This window comes from Pristiophorus japonicus, unplaced genomic scaffold (genome assembly GCF_044704955.1).
Source record: "Pristiophorus japonicus isolate sPriJap1 unplaced genomic scaffold, sPriJap1.hap1 HAP1_SCAFFOLD_58, whole genome shotgun sequence".
NCBI classification, from domain to species: domain Eukaryota; kingdom Metazoa; phylum Chordata; class Chondrichthyes; family Pristiophoridae; genus Pristiophorus; species Pristiophorus japonicus.
In genome coordinates this window covers 3697968-3710433 of record NW_027254488.1, presented here as the reverse complement: position 1 = coordinate 3710433, position 12466 = coordinate 3697968, and the positions used below count along the sequence as shown (strand labels likewise).

The following is a 12466-nucleotide window of genomic DNA, read 5'->3' as shown; positions in this document are numbered from 1 at the left end:
CAGAAGAATGAGAGGGGACCTCATAGAAACGTTTACAATTCTGACGGGTTTAGACAGGTTAGATGCAGGAAGAATGTTCCCAATGTTGGGGAAGTCCAGAACCAGGGGTCACAGTCTAAGGATAAGGGGTAAGCCATTTAGGACCGAGATGAGGAGAAACTTCTTCACCCAGAGAGTGGTGAACCTGTGGAATTGTCTACCACAGAAAGTTGTTGAGGCGAATTCACTAAATATATTCAAAAAGGAGTTAGATGAAGTCCTTACTACTAGGGGGTTCAAGGGGTATGGCGAGAAAGCAGGAAGGGGGTACTGAAGTTGCATGTTCAGCCATGAACTCATTGAATGGCAGTGCAGACTAGAAGGGCCGAATGGCCTACTGCTGCACCTATTTTTCTATGTTTCTATATTTCTATAACTTATTAAATACTAGTTGATATTGGCTGTGAAAAAGATATTGGTTTAATTGGGAAAAGGAAAAAAAAATTGGAGGAGGTAAAAGACTCTCTCCATTGATAATGATTTTAACTTACGAGAAAGTTTCACTGCAGTTTGAAAAGATTTCCAGAATAGACGTTATTAATCAAGAAAAGTCCCGAACAGTCTAAACAAGCAGGAGGTTTTGAAAATAACAAGGAGAAAAGATCTAAGCTATGCGAACTCAGCAGAGAGAGAAATAAAACACAAGATTTGCCCATTGAACGGGACTGTTAAAAAAAACCCCGAAATGTTGGCATGTTAACAGCTTGTGTGAACATTGGATTTCAGTAAACAAAATAGCTATTAAAAATGTGTGTTCTTATTTCAACAAAAATCTTTGGCAAGTACTTGAATTTGATGTTAAGCAAAAAAATTGGAGTTTAATCTAAAATGCTGTCTTTCCCGATGAGAAGATTTTTATTGTGACCACCTTACGAATGATTTCTGCTGTTTTAACGGATTCCTAATTTCTAAGCAAGTTTTGAAGGCACAAAGATTTGGATGATTACGCGAAGTCACGTAATGACATCAAGGCCTTCTTACAAACCTGTAAAGGAGTTAACCCTTTCCATTGACAGCTGTTTTACACTGGACCTTACTAATTTGAATTTCTTACTAAAATAAAGAAGACTCACCTGACAGAGAGTGGAAATGGTGGGATAGTCAGAATAAAAATAAAACAGAACTAGCTGGTCAAGAGTTAAAAGCGAAGATAAATAAGCTGGAAGAGATTTTAAAAAACAGGACCAGACGGATAGTGCAGTGTGCAGCCAAAGCACCATCACCTGTGGCATTCGAGCCAATGTATCCCACGGTGGGTCGATGTAGTCCACAAGACACAACTGCATCAACTATGGGGTTTTGTTTACTTTGACTGACGAAATATGCATTCCAGCAGTCAAGGACTGGAGCAAGGACAGAACTTATTTTAACGCGTGGCTGCAAATGAATCCGGATAAGAATAGAGTATGTGTGCGATGCTCCACGGGTACAAGAAGCAGTTGCATTAGATGAAGGGAGGCCGGGGGGGCCCGATGAATGCACCTTTGGAATAATTTGCATGCCTCCTGCCCTGCCACAACCGTTAGTCACCCACAAAGAGGGGGTGGGGCTGTGTGGATACTATGAGGAGGTAGAGGCTGCCGCAATATCGTTGTATGTATGCTTCACACCCCCTCCGACACCGCGCCCCATAAGAACCACCACACTGCCCATGGAATTGCCATGTCCAACAATTACAAGGGGACCGGAAAATGGGATTGTGCTGTCCAACGAGGGTGAACTATTGTCTGATAATGTTAAGCATGAAATTTTGCCTGTCCTGATCAATATCTCAGGTATACAGATGCCGGAATATTGTACAGAACAGGCAAGAAATATGTATAATGTATTAAGTAAAGTTGGAATGCAGCAGGCTGCCGATACCATGGGTGCCAGTAGATTCCGAGGACAGGAGCCAGTTTATAGGACTAAGAGGGAAATAGTTAATGATGTTGCGACCGGTTTTAATGCCGGAACCTCCATAGTAAACTCACTGGACATACAAAGGCTAAATGAAGGGTGGAGCAGCTTAAAGGGGTGATGAAGGGATTATTAGAACGGGCAGAGCTGACTCAGGAAGGTCAAACCGAACTTGGAAGAGAGGGTGCCGAAATCCAATTGGATGGCCTCTCGGTCCTGGAAGCTCAGGCAAAAACAATCAATCACCTTTTCGACAGAGAGAGAGAAGATACCGCAAAACTGAGACAAGGACAACTCTGTCACGCTTATGGCCTATGGATGGTGGGACAGATACGGCACAACCTCGATCATATCCAAAGGGGGGAGTTGCCAGACTGGATAGACAGCCCACATCTGGCTCAGTTGGCCAAACTGAAGTGAACACTGGGTAATTGCACTCTGAAGGGACTAACCCGAGTATGCCCAGTGATCCCAAACTGCCGAATGAGCAAAGCTGCCGGAGTGGGAATAGCCCTGATGATACCTATAGTCACACAAGATTCAGGACCGTTTCCGCTTTATCAACTGTAGAATATCGGGATCATACGGGAAAACACCTCCCTCCATTACTATCTGACCGCAGCCCCTGCTGTCCGCAGAGACAACACACTCTATGGGATCTCCCTGACGGGATGCAAGCAGACGGGTGACATTACGGTGTGCCCTCACCCGGTGGGACAGGGAGAACTAGTCGAATGTGGATTTAATCCAACCGATGGATGTGTATTGGAAATAGTACCTGCTCCCACACATTTTGCAAGAACAGGTTACGGGGGCAAAGGGAAATACTGTGTCTCTACCACGGCACATTCATATTGGTACAATGGCTTACAATGCCAGATCTCGCAACCAAACTTTTGCTTCACAGCCCTACGACCTCACAATAGGACAAGCCCGCATTATCCAGGTTAGACACCGAGGCCCAAAATCATTAACACCATCGATCAGCTCCACGATCACCTGCAGGATTATGACGAGCCAGAGCAGGCCCCTATCCCACATTTAGTTGCAGTATTAAGGGGACTAAGACTCAGAGTAGGCCAGTGTGTCAGACTCTACCACCAACTACAGACAAAGATTGAAATACTGGAGAAGGATACTGACCAAGAGTTACAAAACCAGAGTTGGTGGAGGAGGGTCTGGGACTGGGGCATGAACGTAAACATCCACCCCTGGATTGGAATAATATCACACATACTGGTAGGGATACAGCTGGTCTTAGCACTAACATGGAGAGTCATGGCCTGTCGATCCTGCAGGCATTATGCACGACAAAGGAGTATCAGAACAAGGACTCAAGTAAATAAAGTGACTTGTCCAGCAGAGGGACAGGGGAATCTGAACTATATCAATTTGATCTAAGCAACTGGGACTTCTGAACCACGTGACTGGCCAGCACGTTGTGACAGGAAGTACCGGGTGGTACATAAAAATATAAGTCGAGTAACAAATTATGTTGTCGGTTAAAGGAGACTAGGATTAGTCCATTACCGAAAGGGGGGATTGTTGTAGGGCAAAGGCAAAGGCACCAGCTGAATATATGTCTGCATATATGTATGTGTAAAATGGTAACCAGATACAAAATGGCTGCCAGGGATTCTGCAAAGCACTAGGGGAATTCAGCTAACAGTTAGCTTGAATACATTTTTGGGCAGCTGATGACACTGCAGTTCCGTGTACAGGAACACTGGAAAGAGCGAGCTCAGCAGAACGTCCTTAATCAACAAACCACAGACAAGATGTCCCAGCAGAATACTGAACAAAGAAATTCCTGTGACTGTGTAAGGATAATGAGGTTAGGTGCAGACAGATCCCAAGGACAGTAGAGATAAGGGGATCTGGAGAATCTCACGAGGCCATGAATAAGCCGCAGCTAAAACATGAGGTGATCACACAGTCACCTGGTGCCTGGGGGCCAATTCCATTGTCCCAGTGGAATCGATTTGTAATTTATAGTCCTTATGATTGGATTGTGTCCAGCTGACATGGGCTAAGTAATTGTAATGAACTGTTGTAAAACATATAAATATCGATGAATGTCTTTGTTCGGTGGAGTGGAATGTCTGGAGTTGGACCAGAGGCTCTCTCCCCGCCTGTGCAATAAAGGCCATTTTGGGATTGGAACCGACCCCGAATGTCGAGTGAATCTTCCAGAAAAAGATTTGTGCTAACATAACCCGTGCTGTACCAGCCCTGGGAGAGATTGATGGGAAAGTGTAGAGGGAGCTTTACTCTGTATCTAACCCCGTGCTGTACCTGCCCTGGGAGAGATTGATGGGACAGTGTAGAGGGAGCTTTACTCTGTATCTAACCCCGTGCTGTATAAGCCCTGGGAGAGATTGATGGGACAGTGTAGAGGGAGCTTTACTCTGTATCTAACCCCGTGCTGGATCTGTCCTGGGAGAGATTGATGGGACAATGGAGAGGAAGCTTTACTCTGTGTCTAACGCGTACTGCACCTGCCCTGGGAGGCTTTGATGTGACTGTGTAGTGGTAGCTTTACTCTGTATTTAACATTAGTGTCCTTTTTAATCCACTTGTTTCACACCGAAACAAATCGTAACCATGATGTGAATTTAACGCCACGTGATTCTTTGAAATCATCTTTAAATGATTGGGTAAAACCACTCCTTATGCCACCGAAAAACAGCTTTGATTCCAGGTCTCGGCGATAAATTTTATAACACCATTTTTAAATTCAAAATCTTATAAAATTGACGACATGCAGCCAACGTGCAAAAGTAAGAATTCTTTTAATCACCGTTAATTAGCCGATAACCTTCTTCAGAATGAAATAAATAATAATATAATTACTGAGGAACAGTGGTATCCTCAATCATTCATTTTCTCTTTACATGTGATGAACTTTTATCCCTATCTCATTTACACGCTGTATGAGAATGGTTTAAAATTGTAAGTGTTTATGACTCAGTTGTAAAACCATTGATTGTGTGTGTGCCGATTCTTGATAGGAGGAGCACTTGAGACCGTAGTTCCAGTTCTTTCTATGTATCAATAGAATCAATTTCCACCAGTTTCTTCAAACCCAATAACATAATTTATTTCGAGTGGGCTGTATGGAGGAACATGATCCATGTAAAAAATTGTTATCGTTTTACTTGAACTGAATGCTCATAAAATATTGGAGTGGGAACTAATTGGATAATAGCACAGCTGGCAACATTTGCGGAATAGATTCGTGCAGCCAAAACGCACAATGACAACCTGGGACTGTGCGGCACCGAATACTCGGGGAAAAACAGTTAAACACTTCGTCCCTGGGTGGGCTCGAACCACCAACCTTTCGGTTAACAGCCGAACGCGCTAACCCATTGCGCCACAGAGACTGATGGAAGTATAAGGTTCAAGGCATCCCAAACCAGGTTGTCAGACATTTAAAGCTTCAGATTGCTCTGACCGGGATGGAACTTGTCCACTCTCAGTGGTACTTTTCACAAATAAATAGAGGGACATTCATTGTGGATGCGTGGAAACAGTCTGGTCCCGCACACTGCAGACACTTACATGTCACCGCCAACCAGCTCTCCCGCAACCGGTGTGATCGACCTTCCAGCCTTCCAGTGCCTTGTCTGTGACAAAGAATTCTGATTGTCCCGAAGCCGGTGTTAGGTTTGAATTCCTTTTCAGCTCCTGACTGTGGATATTCCTGTGATTAAACTGGAACTAAATGCTAACAGGGACAGTTGGAGTCACCGTTTCTTTGCTTGGTGAAATTTCAAAGATTGAAAGCGACACACATCAACCCCAAACCTCCCGTGAGATGGAAGCCCAGTTGTTGTTTCAAGCTTGAATGCGGGAACAAGCAGAACTTATTCAAAGAAAGTCCAAGTCCCTGAGACGCCTGATTATTTGCACCAAGCTCCTTTGCAAAGATTTGAGGTTCATGTTTGGTGATCTGGGTACATCTTTTGCCAAACTACAACTCTTCAAACATAACTCAACGGCCTTAAAGCGCTTTGGGGTGACATGAGTTCCTGAAAGGCACTGCAGAAATGGAAGTCCTTCTTTGCAAAAGTTCGATGCAATTTCAAAATTTGCGAGCAATATCAGGGCTCCTCTGGGATCCCTCGTAAATTTCAATGAACAACTCCGAAGGGAGAATCATAGCCCGAGACCAACTAGCCAACTGTTTGACAGACGTGAAGATAAGGTGTAACCATGATCAAAGCATTTTTGTGTGTGTCGCTATTCAGAACATAAGAACTTAAGAACTAGGAGCAGTAGTAGGCCATATGGCCCCTCGAGCATGCTCCGCCATTTAATATGATCATGGCTGATCCGATCATGGACACATCCCTGCCACTTCCCCATAAGCCTTATTCCCTTATCAGTTAAGTAGCTATCTCTGTCTTAAATTTATTTAATGTCATGGCTTTCTCAGCTCTCTGAGGCAGTGAGTTCGGCAGATTTACAACCCACTGAGAGAAGAAATTCCTCCTCATCACAGATTTAAATGGGCGGCCCTTTATTCTGAGATGATGCCCCCTAGTTCTAGTCTTCCCTATCAGTGGAACCATCCTCTCTGCATCCACCTTATCAAGCTCCCTCATTACCTTATACATTTCGATAAGATCACCTCTCATTCTTCTGAATTCCAATGAGTAGAGGCCCCACCTACTCACCATTTTCTCATAAGTCAACCACTCATCTCCGGAGTCAACCCAGTGAACCTTCTCTGAACTGCCTCCAAAGCAAGTATATCCTTTCGTAAATATTGTAAGTGTTTGTGATCCTCGCCCAATTGCCAGATGGACGGTTTGAATCGCCCCCACCTTACGAAAGTTCTAGATCCGGGAATTATTATTCAGAGTGTAAATTAAATGAGTCACGGAAAGGGATGCTTCGGTGATAAATCATAGTATATTTATTTGGTGTAACATACACTGGCTAAAACATGCACTGCTAAACGAAATGTCTCTGTGGAGAATAAAATCCTGGTTACAATCAACAAACATACAGTACAGAAATGAATCTAGTAACACGCAGTAATTCCCTGGTGGATTCTAACCCCACCCCTACCAATGAATTACCCTCCCCAGAATAGGCCTGAAAAGCTTCACTTCTGAGAAAACCCTGAGCCCTTACCCAGCTGGCCTGGGATATCTGGTTACTGGCTTGGGACACTCGCGACCATGTTCACCACCACACGCAGCCCGTTTCCTTGCTCAGCTCAGCTGTGGGAAGTCACTGCCTGGTCTTCAGTCTCGGTGGCTTCTTCTGCAGTACTGCGGCCCCTTCCTCTGGTACATCGAACGGTGGAGCGAGAGCAAGAGGGAGAGGGGGCTCTCTCTCGACATAAGTTACAAGCTGCAAGCTCCAAGCTTCACACCAAGCTCCAAGCTAAAAATAAAGTGCAAAGGACACTGTCTTTCTGGGTGTCTTGCTACCCCTATCTTTCCCGCCAATTTTTAAAACACCTTTGTTTCTAAGCACGGGTACTTAGTCAGTGATGGGCCATCCCACCCATGCATTGTCTGGGCATCTCTCTGAGCCTTTGTGTTGGGAAAGACCCAGCTCCTCCTTGGCTGGCCAGGCTGGTGTGTTCATTGTTCTGTGTCTCCTTCTGAGATGGAGGTGAGAAGTGCTTTTACAAATTAGAGTGGCTTTGTCAGTGGCCCCCCTTCCTGGCTGACAGCTCTTTTGTCAATGGATGACTGACAGGTCTGTTGTCCCAGCTCACTGCCATGCGGTCTCTGGAGTTTTAACAAAACCAGCTTTTTCACATATCTGCGCAGGGTGTCCCCAGCACAGGGAAAATAGCGTCAGAAAAATAAAATCCACAAAATATTCTCGTGAGTTCATTCTTTAAACAGAAACTTTGCGATCTCTTCATTCTGCTCTGCTAATTCTCGATCTTGCCACGTAAAAAGTGCGTTGGCATTGCAATGCATTAATGTAAAATTAATGAAAAGAAAATGCAACGTTTTGTCGAGTGCAAAACATGCAGTGCCTGCATTTCAAAAAACGTTGCTTTTATTCATCCTGCGGAATGCATATTGCACAGATAATCTCAGCACACATTGTGCAGGCAAAGGCAGCATTAGACAACAAAGTGATTTGTCCTCCGCTGATTTGTAGCAGATAACTGATGGTTGAGCACACAAATTGACATCTAGACTTGTAGATCAAGCATCAATGAAAAAGGCAACAAAACTGCCCACCAGCACCAGGTGTCTTTCACTTGTTTGTCCCAAATTTTCAGCAGCTGGGACAACAAGAATTTAGGTTTTACTGAGATTTGAACTCAGATCACTAGATTAAAGTCAAGAGGGCTCACCATTACACCATTGTACCAACTATGCCAAAACTTTTGAAACATACTTCGTCACAGACAAGGCACTGGAAGGCTGGAAAGTAGATCACACCGGTTGTGGGAGAGCTGGTTGGTGGTGACATGGAAGTGTTTGCAGTGTGCGGGACCAGACTGCTTCCACACATCCACAATGAATGTCCCATCATTTAGTTGGGAAAAGTACAACTGAGAGTGGATCAGTTCCATCCCGGTCGGAGCAATCTGAAGCTTCAACTGACTGACACCCTGGTTTTGCATGTCTTGCAGTGTGTATCTGTGGCGCAATGGTTTAGCGCATTCGGCTGGTAACTGAAAGGTGGGTAATCCAAACCCATCTCCGGGCGAAGCCTTTTATTGTTTTTCCCCGAGGATTCGGTGCCGCACAGTTCCGGGTTGTCATTGTGCATTTTGGCTGCACGAATATATTCCGCAATCATTGCAAGCTTTGCTGTTATCCAGTGAGTTCCCACTCCAATACTTTTATGAGCATTCAGCACAAGTAAAATGATAAAAACTTTTTTTACATGGATCATATTCCTCCATCCAGTCCAATCAAAATAAATTATGGTATTGTGTTTAAAGGAACTGGTGAAAATTGATTCTATTGATACATATATCGAACTGGAACTTCTGTCTCAAGTGCTCCACCTATCAAGAATAGACACACACAAAATCAATGGTTTTACAACTGAGTCATAAACACTTACAATTTCTCATACAGCATGTAAATGAGATAGGGATAAAAATTCATCACATGCAAAGAGAAAATGAATGATTAAAGCTACTACTGTCCCTCAGTAACTATATTATTATTTATTTCATCCTGAAAAAGGTTATCGGTTATTTAACGGTGATTAAATGAATTCTTATTTTTTGAATTGAAAAAAGCTGTTACAGAAGTTACCGCCCTGACCTGGAATCGAAGCTGTTTTTCGGTGGTATAAGGAGTGGTTTTACCCAATCATTTAAAGGTGATTTCAAAGAATCACGTGGCGTTAAATTCAGATCAAGATTACGATGTGTTTCGGTGTGAAACAAGTGGATTGAAAAGGACAATAATGACACCAAGCATTACGATGCAGCGATGCAGCAATGCAGCGTTCCCTGGTGGTCCAGTGATTAGGATTCGGCGCTCTCACCACCGCGGCCCTTGGTCGATTTCCGGCCAGGGAAATTGCACTTCCATCAAAATTAAAACCTTATAAGAAAGAGTTGCATGCATCTAATGTGGTAAAAAAGATTCATTGATTTAAACATCATTAATTAATCCATTGTAGAACTTCAATCATTTATTTTGCCCTGAGGATGTGAGGAACTTTTATCCCGACCTCATTGTATTTTGGGAGCATGGTCCAGCCCCGGTATATCCACCTGTGAAAGTAGGAAACTGCTAGAGATACACAACAGGACGGGTAGCCTTTGACAAACAATTAAACCCAGGTTACAGACTCTCTTCCTTCCCCTGCCCTTTGCGGGACACTTGTTCCCCTTTAATTTTAAGACTGACTGAGTTACTAACCGCGGGGAGAGAGTAGGTGCCTCCGCGGCCCCACTGTGCAAACATGGAAGATAACACGATGGGGATGTGGGGTGGTGGGTGGGGATCAGTGACATGTTTGTGTAAAGGGCAGCGGAGGAGAAGGATTGACAGCTGTGAGTGAGGGACAGAAGTTGTTTAAGGTGAGCCAACACATTCCCGATCAGCACCGAAGGCAATCACTGGTCCGCTGCCCTCTGCTGTACTTCTGGTCAGAGCGGTTTCCGCAGTGGAGCCGTTATCACATTTGCTTTACACGCAAAATGATCCCGTGCAGGAAGATTATGTTTAAACTTGCTGTGGATGAACAGCCATGGGCGAGTTTATTCTCCTGTCAAAAGGGCGACAGTGGCTTCTCCCTTATTCTTTAATTACTATTTATTTCACTTCACTAAATAGATACATTTGAGTGAGAGAAATTGTTCCAGAGTGTCGCACACTTCATCTTTTCTTCCCCATTAAACACGTAAAATGAGGCCGGGGAATAAATACAGAAAACAAAGCAGAGGTATACAGACAAGAGGAAGAGAGAAGGGGAAATACTGTCCCCAACCAGAACTCATGCAGAAACCCCTCTGCTGCGCTCGGGGTGGCCACCCACAGCCTGGATACACTAACGTCCCAACAGCTCATTGACTGTCGGAGTGGGACTGTGCGGTGCTTCAGAAGACAGGACGAAAAAGCAAATTCACTGATTCAGTCCCATGTGCTTCTCTGACTGACACCGGGGAAACGGTGAGACAGATTTTGGAGCATAGGTCTGGTTATTGTGAAACAGCAAAGAAAATATTACGTCTGTAATTATATTATTTAATGCGTATCCTGCTCGTTTAGTGGTTAGGCATTCACAGAGGGAGCCCGAGTTCGGAAAGTAACTTTTTAATTCAAACTTTTTCAAATAATTACATGCAATTAATTAAACTCTGTGGGAGGCGGGGTGATTAAAACATCACCGATCGGAAAGGAATTGTCCGCGGGAAGCCTCCAACCAGAATTTTTGGGCTAATATTCCCACCCGAATTGTTTTGCAGACTTACAGTCAATACTTCAATAACTGAACTGTAATAATTTCAGGAGCTTTCATCATAGACGATATTTTACACCCTATCTGACTTAACACACTCTGAATTTTTGAAATTGGTTTAAAATGTTTATTGCTCAGAAGACAAGGAAGTGGGGTACTTTTTTCAATTTATTTCACAGCAATTATATTCAAAAGTAATGTTTTTGCCCTGGCTCGAACCTGGGACCTTTTGTGTCTGAGGCAAACGCAATGACCGCTACACTACAGAAACCACTGCTAAACTTAGTGCCCAGAGAGAAGTGTTAAGCCAGAAGGTGTAATTCTGAGTCCCTTTCTGTGAAAAAATCTTTTCACAAACATTTCTCTGACCGAAGCTGCACAAGTCAAAAATGTTCCTTTCAAAGTCGTCAAACTCCCAAATTAACGCACCCCCCCGAATCTTCTGGATCAGAAAGCTCTAGTTGTGCCGACTCAATCCATAAATCTGACTTTACTCACCCTGTATTTTAGGAGATTGGTTTAAAATGTTCATTGCTCATCAGACACGGAACCTGGGGCTACTTTTGTTCAATGTATTTCATAGTAAATATATTCTAAAATAAAGCAAGCGCCCAGGCTCAAACCAGGGACATTTCATGTGGGAGGTGAACATGATAAGGGCTACACTACGTAAACCTTTCCTGAACGCAGCCCTCGGTTCGTCATTTGTACCACAATTAAACCCAATGAGATCGGAATAAAAGTTCCTCACATGCTCATGGCAAAATAAATGGTAAAAGATTTACAACATAATTTATGTATTAATTAATAATGTTCAAGTCAATGATTCTTATTTTTTCGACATGATTTGCATATAGATCTGTAAAATAAATGATCTCTTTTTTTTTATAAGGTTTTGAACTAAAAGTATAACTTCCGAGGGTGGGAATTGAACCCAGGACACAACGTTGAGAGCATAGACTCCTGACCACTCGACAACCAGGGACCGATATACCTTTTTATTGCTGCATCTTTATAGTTAATGACATTATTGTCATTTTCAGTTCACTTGATTCACACCGAAACAGATTGTAACTGTTGTGTACACATGCCTGTTTACTGTGTGATGTCTGTAACACTGCTATGCAACACTGAATGTACTCTTACACTGTACACACCTGATCTACACCAGAGGATGCTGCTGCTTGAGACCGAAAGGTTACCTGCAACCCAGTATATAAAGGAGCTCACAGCTTGGTGTCCTCAATCGAGGAGCTTCAAATCAAGGAGTACACGTCGACACAGTTTAAGTATCATACCCTGCCTGGTGGAGCCATTATTAAAGGTGCCGACAGTAAACGTGATCTGAAATTCACGCCACTTGAGATCACATTCAAATGATTCACTGAATCCACCCCTTGTACCACCGCAACACAAGTTCGATTCTTGGTCAGGGAGATAATATTTACAACACAGTTTTCAAACTAATAGCCCGATATAAATGTCAACATGCAGCAAATGTGAAAAAATGAAATCATTTAATCATGTTCAATTAACCGATAACTTTCTTTTGCAGAATTAAAGAAATGATAATATGGTTACTGAGGGATAGTGGTACATAAGAACATAAGAACAG

The 12466-nt window shown here is 43.4% G+C and overlaps 1 non-coding gene across 1 annotated transcript; it reads right to left on the bottom strand.

Moving 5' to 3' along the window:
* Positions 1-5250: 5250 nt before the first annotated feature.
* On the bottom strand, positions 5251-5324 carry trnan-guu (transfer RNA asparagine (anticodon GUU)). Its single transcript has one exon. It is a non-coding gene; the product is annotated as a tRNA-Asn (tRNA).
* Positions 5325-12466: the final 7142 nt, after the last annotated feature.